Consider the following 10,477-nt stretch of genomic DNA (forward strand, 5'->3'; position numbering starts at 1 on the left):
TCTCTCTCTCTCTCTCTCTCTCGCTCTCTCTCTCTCGCTCTCTCTCTCTCTCGCTCTCTCTCTCTCTCTCTCTCGCTCTCTCTCTCTCTCTCTGTCTCTCTGTCTCTCTCTCTCTCTCTCTGTCTCTCTCTCTCTCTCTCTTTAAAGTAGATGGTCATGGGGGTAAAGATGAAGCATAATAACTAGCTCAGAAAGGAACTCATTAAATACTTTGAGGATAATGATGCCTCTGTTTCCATTTAAAACAATGGAAATTCCATGCAGCTTCTATTACCTGAATGATCAAGCCACAGGGAAAGGCAGAGTGCTGGCTCACTGCGTTCTTATGATAAATGTGGGAAAATGGCATTTACGCTGTATATCGAATCTTGTAATTAACAACAAAAATGTATAACTCCAGACTTTTACCTAGGGAAGATTCTAATTAGAATAACTGAATTTTTTTTCTTAATGTTAGCATTTTGGTTATGCCTCATAGTCATCTTTTGAACACTATTTATCACTTAGAACTGTGCAGTCATGAAGTAACATAAAGTTGAGATGTATGCACTTTGAATATAGAATGTAACTTACATATTTGGAAGGTTTTCTTCTCCTTATTAACTGACATGAGTTTGTTTCCTTAAATTTTGCTCATATTGTCAAAAGAAACAGCTGCAAAACCATTGTGATTAATTGAAACATGGGAATTTCTCTAAGTCAATTCCTTATTCTCAGTACATCTGTAAAATAGTCAAACTAAAAAAGGAGAAATGCTTTATCCCTACATATTCTCCTTAACTTATTAACAATACTATCTATTGGTCTACTATACTTACAAATCATAGGCACACTTACTGACTGCTGTGGTCAAATTTATTGAGTATTTTATACTTGTCACAATATATCATTTCATTTAACACTCACAGAATTACAATGTTAATATTACTTGTATTATTCATTTGGCAGCAAATGAATAATTACAGGAAACCAGGTATCAATAAGTAATAGCAATATGACTTTCTTTGGCTAATTAAATATAAACACATGCCATTTCTGGCTAAGAATATTAATAAATAATGCCACCATAATGACTAGCACTGAGCCAGACAGACACTGTTTCCTGAGTGTGAGTCCCATAGTGAAGACAACATGGATCTGGTGTGGTAAATGGTCTGAATCGAATGTGTTTAGTGAGGAGAAAAATAACATTTGTGGTCAGAAGCATGGAGAATAGGGTGTAATTTTCTGTGACAGCATAACCTAATCTACTCTGTCTACTACAGTAACCATCAATTATGAGATCATTAATACTCCTATAGTTTGACATGCTAAATCCTTTATCATATGATATCTGCAAATATTCCAATTTCATGTCTAGCATTCTTTCCTCATGTTTTTTCTACTTTTGAAAACATTTCAAATCCATAATATTTTATATACACTTCCATGCCTTTATCCATGTTTTGACACTTCCTTGTAATACCAATATTCCACAATATATTTTCCTACAGCATATAACTCAGAAAATCACCAATTTTGTGGTCTCAAAATTATTCACATATGCCCCAAATACTTTATGAAAAGGATGGTGTTGCAATATGTTTGGCATATTAAGATCTTTAACAAGATAGAGTGCATCTTTTGAGGCAGAGTTTATTTAATTCACCTTTGCATAACCACTTCCTAGCATGGTGTGGTATATTGTATAACTATTCAATAAAAGTTTATTGAACATGTAAATAATCAGTAAACAATAGATTATGAGGCTAAATACTGATTCTTATTACTAAGCAACATTCAAATATATAATAATGATTTAGTAGGCTTGACTATTTACTACAGAAACACTGTAAAATTTTAAATTGCCTATCTCACTTTTAAGGAAACAACAAAGAATAAGTCAACAACTTTCCTTTAAAAACTTTCACAGCAGATGAAATGAGCTGACATGCCATCATTTCGGCTCTATCTAGCAAGGGCCATTCATCCACAAATGCAAAAATCTTTTAAATAGTTAGGAATTTTATCACTGAACAAGGGGTGTCTTTACAACTATCTTTACTATACTGTCATAAAATCTGCGAGCTTCATGACAACCCTGTAGTTAATGAACTGGAATCCCCTTTTTTGTGTTCTAGAATTCCGTCTTTTTTTCTCATCCTTCCTGCTTAATTTTCTTCCTGGTGTTACAGTACAAATCTGTACAGTAGTCTGCATTTAATCTCCATATCTCATATTCCAAATTCATCTTGTTGGAAAGAATTCAACATCCTATAATTTTACCCTCCATTGAACTAGAATAATTTCTACATTTAGATTATTTAGAGCCATCAACGGAACTTTGTTTTCCACTAGCATTTAATTCTACTATAATCCATTGTCAAATGCATTAAATAACAGCATCTCATACCCCTCTATCACAAAGACAAACTGGCAAAGAATAGCAAGTGCTTAGAAATACCTTTCTGAACAACTACGGTCACCATGCCATTAATATTGGGCCATCATGTGTACATTCTATTTTATGTGGAACCCAAGGCAATTGCTAAAATAATAGCCTTTGCATACTACACAATATTAGTAGCAGCCTCTCATGAAAGAAGTCTAGACAAGGATGCATAATCTTCCTAATAGATATTTCCTCCTCAAGATATGATGATGAGAAATTCAGATGATTTGGGGTCTGACAGATAGCTGCATTCTTCCTATAACTTGGAATATAAAATAGATAACTTCTAGAGAGCCACCATCATGTTCGTAAATACTTCATTTTTTAAGCAGAATAAAAAGGTACAGGTTTCCCATATACCTCTCCCCCAACATGCACAATCTCCCGCATTATAAACACCACCCCCCCACACCAAAGTTGTTACAACTGATGAACCTACACTGACACATAATCATCCAAAGCCTATAGTTTACATTAGGCTTTACTCTCAGTGTTGTACATACCTTGATTTTGGACAACTGTATAATGACATGTATCTATCATTATAGTATCATACAGAATATTTTCATGGCCCTAAATATCTTCTATACTCTGCCTGAACATCCCTCCCACTCCCACCAACAACAACTTATTTTTTACAGTCTCCACAGTTTTGCCTTTTCCAGAGTATCATATAGTTGGATTCATACAGTGTGTAGCATTTTCACATTAGTTTCTTTCACTTAGTAATGTGCATTTACATTACCTCTATGTCTTTCACAGCTTGATAAATCATTTCTTTTTAGTACTAATTATATTCCATTATATGGATATACCACAGTTTCTTTTCTACCTCCCTGTAATTGCATATTATTTTCTTATTGAAAGTAAAGTTTTTTCTCTTCCTCTTGAGTTTGCTCTGCCTCCTATTGTGAATAAGAAAGGAAAGTGAAAGTGTTATTCTGAGACTTCTTAAGTCAGTCCACCAAAAAAAAAAACAACAACAACAACAAAACAGGTAATATTCTGAAAGAGAGGGATTATTCCTTAGAATTCACACACCACGCTGTGAGGAAGCCCAAACAGCCACGTGGACAGGCCTGCACAGATAACTACAAGGGATCCAGGCCGATGTTTCCAGCAGAACCCCCAGCCAGCAGCCAGCTTCAATTGTTTGCATGAGGCCTTTTTAGACCTTCCATTAACGCCAGTGTGAGAAATAAGTGTTTTCATTTTAAGCCACTAAGCTTTGGGATGGTTTGTTGTGCAACAAGGTAACTTAAACAGCACTCTCTTATGAGCTCAGAGGTACAGAGTTGCCTATTCCACACACAGCACAATAAACATCTTTGTAAAAAGGGTGGACCCAGAGCCAGCCTTCCTGGGTACAAAATACCAGTTCCACCATTGACTAACTACATGACCCTGGCCAAGCTACCTGTCTTCAGTGTGTCTAACTTTTTTTCATTTAAAACATGAAAAACCATAAAAATAGCTGTTTAAGAGTGATTGCTAGAGTTAACGATTGTTGAATAAGGTTAGTACAGGTTTACTATTTACACTAGTGCCTTACGCTTAACAAATGTTTACTTTAGCTATCATTAGTCTCTGGATGAACTTCTTAGTCATTAAACTGCCATTCAAGGCCCTTTTTAATCTGCCCTTTTTATTCTTCTGGGGTTTATCTTCCACTATTCTTATATCACACAAATCTTATATTCCAACTAATCTGTAAAAGAGGTATGTCTCAGATTCTGTAACATTATTCTTACCTTTCCCTTTATATTCTCTTTTCCAAATTGTACTCATCCTTTAAACACTAGACTATTTCCTCTTCACTGAAACATTTGCAATAGTCCCACAGCAATATATATTAATTTACCAAATACTTAATGAGTAGTTGCCATGTGTCTGGCTTTGTAAATAGAGAAGTAAACAAGATGGGCAGATCGCTATTTCACTAAGGCATACGATCTAGTGGCAATAGATAGTCTTTAAGGAACCTGGTCTAATCCTGATACATTCTTAAGAAATGTTGCCCCTTATTGTTATTTTCCACTTGATAAAGTAATTCACTCAATTCTGAAGGTATTTAGCAAATATTTACTCATAACAAATTTTAGAATTTATAATACTTAATTACTTGTAATGTGCTTCCACATATCTTATTTGAGGTTATGATATAAATCCCACTAACATCAATATTTTAGACACTGAAACTGAGAAAATATGACCTAAATATGTTCCATCCTAGGATACTTTTGGATTCTTCCTGCATGCCTGAGTAGGAACTCAAATCTAGGTTTCTTGCATGTGAGGCCCATGCTCCCTCTAATTCAGATACTTGTGTTTGTGAGCCCCTGTTATGGATCTTCAGAGAGAGTCACACAACACTATAATACAAATTTCTCATCTTTAGGAAGTTAGAATCGAGTTTAAAAACTATACAAATATAGCATTTAGAAAACAAATGAGGGTCAGGTAATTGTCAAATGAGTACTATGGACCAGCAAATATATTATTGCAAGGATGGGCAGCTATTCTGATCAAGGCTGGAGGCGAGGGTACAAAGCATGAGTGGGAGAATAAGTGAGATTTATAGAATATGCGCTGTGATTTACTTGTCCCCTTTATAAAAGAGATATAATTCCCTCATATTTATACCTGTGAGAAATAAAAATGTTATGTAAAAAGAAAACTGTTCATCCTCTCATCCTTAATTTGTCTATCTATCTTATATATGATATAGATAAATACGCAGTATACTTATTCACACACCAGAACACTGAGTAACCTTTACATGTATTATTAAAAATAGGTTCTCTAGTACATTAGAATAAATGCCCATTCTTTGAGAGAACACCCTGAAAATATCCTTAATATCAATAAATGATTGATGATAAAAATGCTTATTATGTTGTGGTGGTTAAGAGTTCAGGCTCTTGTCATGACACCTTCACATGATCATTGGCAAATGCTTGTTTCATCTGTCTATAAAGTATTTGTCTTAGAACAAGTTATTTAACCTCTTTGGTCCTTATATTTCTCCTCTATACTATGGAGATGAGTAATAATTCCTGCTTTAAAGGAAGGAATTAATTGTGATAATCTTGATTGAATGTGATAATCCATGTAAAAAACTAAATTGAGTGCCTACACATCACAGATGTTTAATAAAGATTATATATTCATAGTAATTATAATAATATAGAAACCAAATGTGGCACAATTATACGACTGCGAAGTAAATCAAAACCCCTGGCTCACAGTGTGTTCTTACAGAGCAAGGGCTCCATTTACCAAGCCAGCATAACTACATGTTTACAACGCTTCTGCCTACAAAACTCAGAATTCTGCATTCTATATCTGTGTTCAAGTTAAGGCTGACCAAAGGAAATCCCTCAAAATGATGTCAGGACTTCAATGAGGCGACAGTCACAGAGATGGCTACTTCTCTCTGAACAGCTCCGCATCAGGTTTCACGGCCTTCTCCATGTTATCCTGGTCCCTCTCAACCTTCCCCCGATTACACACATCAGGCACATTCTTGTCGTCATTTCTGATTAATTATAAATATAATAACTTTATTAAATACTTCTTAAATTTAAGAATTTAAGAAATTTAAGAATTTAAGAAATTCTTAGATTTAAGAATTTCTACTGAATGCATTAAATCTACACAACACTGTATAAAGTAGATACTAATAATTATTTTACCAAATGAGGAATGAAAGTTAGAAAGATTAAGAAACTTTCCTCAGTTAATGACAAAGATTTGACTATAGCCATTCTGCAGCCCCTGGTTGCAAGACACTCTGCTCTCTGTCTTTTGGCTTAGACTACCCTCTTATATCACTTCTTTGGTTCAAATCCAGTGCATCTTCCAGGCCTTAGTATTATCCCCTCTCTTTAAAAGAATCCCTCCTTGACAGCTCCAGACAACAATGATGAATACTATATCCAGATGCCTATAGTGTTTATAATCTCTAATATGCAATATACCAATAATTTTGTTTGCCAACTGTGTTATCTGCTATTTATTACAATTTGATTTTGTGTTTTCTAAGAGTCTTACCAGATATTTCTACCTTTTGAAATTATCTCCAACATTTGTGTATACAATTACTCGTAGATTTACTCATCAGAGACAGGAAGTAAAGGAGGTTGCCAAGGAGTAAGGGAGGTGAATTGAGACTGATTGCTAAGAGGGAGAGAGTCTCTTTTAGAAGTAATGGAAATGATATGGAATTAGATAGTGATGTTGATGGGACAAAAGAGTGAACATAATAAAAACCATTGGAATGTACAGTTTAAAACCATAAATTTTATGTGAATTATATCTCAATAAATAATTTACTTCACAGCCATGGAAAATGTAACATGATACCGCTGAAAGGATATTTTAATATACTCTCAAGTTTTTAAAAACATAGTTACAGATTAATCTACATAGTATGATTTCATGTCTGTTAATAGTAAAACTAAAAAATGAACAAATGCAAGTTGGCAAATACACAGAAAGACAGATAAACAAAGACAAAATCTAGCTATGTATACATATATATATATATATTGCCTGAAAAGATAAAATTATGATTTTCTAGTTACTTTAAGACTTACTTTTAGTTCTTAAAGGCCTCTATAATAGTCATGAATTACTTTTGTAAAAAGAAAAACAAGTGTTAATAATTTCATAAGGAGTAAATGAAACCAAATACCATGGATGTATACTTAAGAAGTTCATAAAGATCTCAATATTGTGTGTGTGTGTATTTGTGGCGGGAGAGAAAGGGAGAGAAGAAAGGAAGAGAACAAGGAGCAGGGAGAGAGAGAAGGAGAGAGAGAGAGAGAAAGAGAGGGAAGGAGGGAAGGAAGGAGAGGGAAGTGAGGGAGGGGGGAAAGAGAGAGAAAAAGGGAGAGAAGGGCTGAGAGAGGGAGAAAGAAGGGAGGGAAGGAGGAGAAAAGGGAAAGGGAGGAAAGGAGAGAAAAGGAGAGAAGGAGGAAGGGAGGGGTGAGGGAGGGAGGGAGGGAGAGAAAGAGAGAGAGAGAGAAGTTTGGCATTTTCTATCTAGAAAGAAAAAAGCCTCTAGTAAGGTGGATCCAGGCCAGTGTAATCTTAACGCATGTTTAATGGGCTTCTACATCTTCCAATTGGTCCACATAGTGCAAGGGAATCAACGAGGCCCCTAGTCTCTCATTCCAGGGCACCCTCCACTTCTGTCTCACAGCTTCTCAATTCCTTGGCATCCCAGAGAAGCTTGAAAACTTGCAAACTTTTTGGCAGTCATAGAATTTTTTTTTTAATTGAAGAAAAAAAAATTAAGTTAGTGTTCTATTCAGTCAGTGTGACTTGGGACTTCATGGCATGGAGAAATTGTATTCTGCTAATGAGGCCAGAGATTTTCTGACAACCCAATGATTTATTAAGCCACAGAGGTTAGAGTTCCTCTCACACTGGGACCAGCACATTTATCTTTAGAGGAGAATAAGAACTAGTCAGTAATGGCAAATAGATTACTTGTAAACTTCCAATCATGGAAGCTTCATTTACAAATTGCATAACTAAGATTTATTACTGTGGTTTGCAGGAAGAGTTTTCCTAGAAGTACCTTGAAGATTTTAAGACTCTTACCCAAAAACTAATACAATGCAATTTACCCTGATGAGAGTCAATGCTCTTATTTTTATTTTCTTTTTAAAAGTTAAGTTTATATCTTTCTCCATTTTTAAATGAAGAGGCATTTGAGTATCACATCAGAAGGAGGCATTACGAATATCTAGGGAAGACAGAGATGAACAAAATAATAAAGATTATTTTTAGATAAAAATCAAATGATTATTAGAAAAGGTCAGATGAAGTTGAAAAATATTCTAAGAGGCAGAGATGGGGATGGAAGCATAAAGATAATGTCTTTTCAGTGCCAAAGTGAGCTTGGCATTCAGCATCCACAGAGAGTTCAGAGGTATAGAAAAGCCAACTGAAGTGAGTGGCCAGTCTCAACATGTAGAAGGTGTAAGCTCAATTGATTTTTTTTTCCAATTATTGGGCTCTCCTCAGCAAACAGGGCAGGTACACACACTAGTCAGGGAATAAAATGAAGGAGTTCAAGTCCCCCACCCCCACTCTAGGTTTATCACAGCACGATCACAATCAAGGTGACTGAATCAGCCACAGAGGTTACCATATTGTCTAACATAATCATTTGTCGTCTGTAGAATACATATACTCTTCTGGGAATTTATAAAATTGAAGATGCCCCTCTCTCATATCAAGTGATTTTGACTTTCCCAGGAATATATATTTTTGACAAGCTGGCAAGGAATTCTGATGTAGCAAATCCAGCACTTTACCTTTGATCTGTCTTAAGCTTCAGATTTTGAAAATCCTATGTATATCTAGTAACTACGAACTACCACGAAGAGGAAGACAAGAAGGAAAGAGTTGGCTCAGATTTGCTATATGTAATTAGCAAATTCCCTGCATCCTGAGTGTGTGTGCGCGCACACGCACACACACACACACACACACACACACACACACACAAATACACATGTAAGATGCTGAAAGCTTCCAGGATGAGGAATACATTGAAGTGTTGGAAGGGTGTTACTCCAGAGTATGCATGGAAGCTCTACACACACACATACACCTCAACTTTTTTCTATGTATCTCATATATTTAGCTATTCCTAATTTGTATGCTTATAATAAACCAGTAAACATCGACAAACTGTTTTGCTGAGTTCTGTGGGCTAGCCAAGCAAGTTATCAAACCTCAGGAGAGGCTCTTAGGAACGAACCCCTGATTCAGATTGTCAGAAGTACCAAATCATCTGGGACTTGAGATTGGTTTCTGAAGTGGAGACAGTCTTGTTGGATTGAGCCCTTTAACTTAGGATCTGATGCTAACTCTAGGTTGATAGTGTCAGAATGGAGTTAAATTGTTAGACACCCAGTTGATTTCAGAGTATTAGAGAAGTGGTATTGGAAAAGATCCCAAGTATTTCGTGTTAGGAGGGAAAAATCCCTCTGATTTGGTGCGAGAAATGTGAGTAAAAACCAATCAAGTACTAACTGCAATTTTTATTTACATATTTATGTAAGCAAACACAGGAGCCAGTGCTGTCTATGTCTGATTCACCACCATGTAGTTCTTGCTTGTAACAGCAAGGTGCTCAATAAATATTTAATAAAAGAATTAATGAGATCACTAACAATGTTTTTAAGGGTCAAATGTTGTCAAGGTCAAATGACAAAATTTTAGAAGTTAAAAGATGGATAGTGTACTAATTAGGGAATTAAGACAGTCAGAGTGAACCACATGTTCAAGAAGGTCATCAATCATAAGGAAAGGAGAAAAAGCATTACCAGAAGGTAGACGATCTAAGAAAGTAAGGGTTATTTTAAAATAGGAGAGGTGTGAAAGGAGAAGGACATTTTCCAATAAGAAAAAAGAAAAAGTAATAATAAGCTGCTAGCAGAAAAGAGTGGTGTGAAAATGTACAAAGAAAATAAAATTATTTTCAAGATGAGGACTGTTCAGAGACTGAAAAAAAAGTTAGTACATTTTTAAAAGGAGTTTCAGGCTCTGTTTCTTTTAGAAATTTTTAGTCTATTGACTATGAAAAGGAAAAATTGCCTTCAGGCTAGAGAGGCCTATTAACACCCCCATCAAGGGCAGTCTGCAGCTCACTAGGCAAGTTGGAGAGGGAGAAGAAATCTGTGTCTGGAGAGAATGCATTTATCATGGATTGGACCCTTAGGCCAAGAACTTTCTGCTGAGACACTTCTCAAAGAAGGAGCTGGGGTCACCTAATATGCTTGGGAATGTGGGAGGCAATGGCACATCTATATTCACCTCAAGTCTGTGTGCTGTGTGTGAGCCCCAGACTTGCACATTTTGTTCCATTATTTCATCCGCCTACATAAATGAATTACATTTGATTCTCTCTCTTCGGTTATCATTGTATCTCTTAAAAAGAATTTATTTCAAAGATGTTAAACTGCATAACTGCTTGTACACAGGTATTTTTCTTTATGCTATTTTATAAAGATTAACTATTATTAT

The sequence above is a fragment of the Pteropus alecto genome, unplaced genomic scaffold (genome assembly GCF_000325575.1).
Source record: "Pteropus alecto unplaced genomic scaffold, ASM32557v1 scaffold5, whole genome shotgun sequence".
NCBI lineage: Eukaryota > Metazoa > Chordata > Mammalia > Chiroptera > Pteropodidae > Pteropus > Pteropus alecto.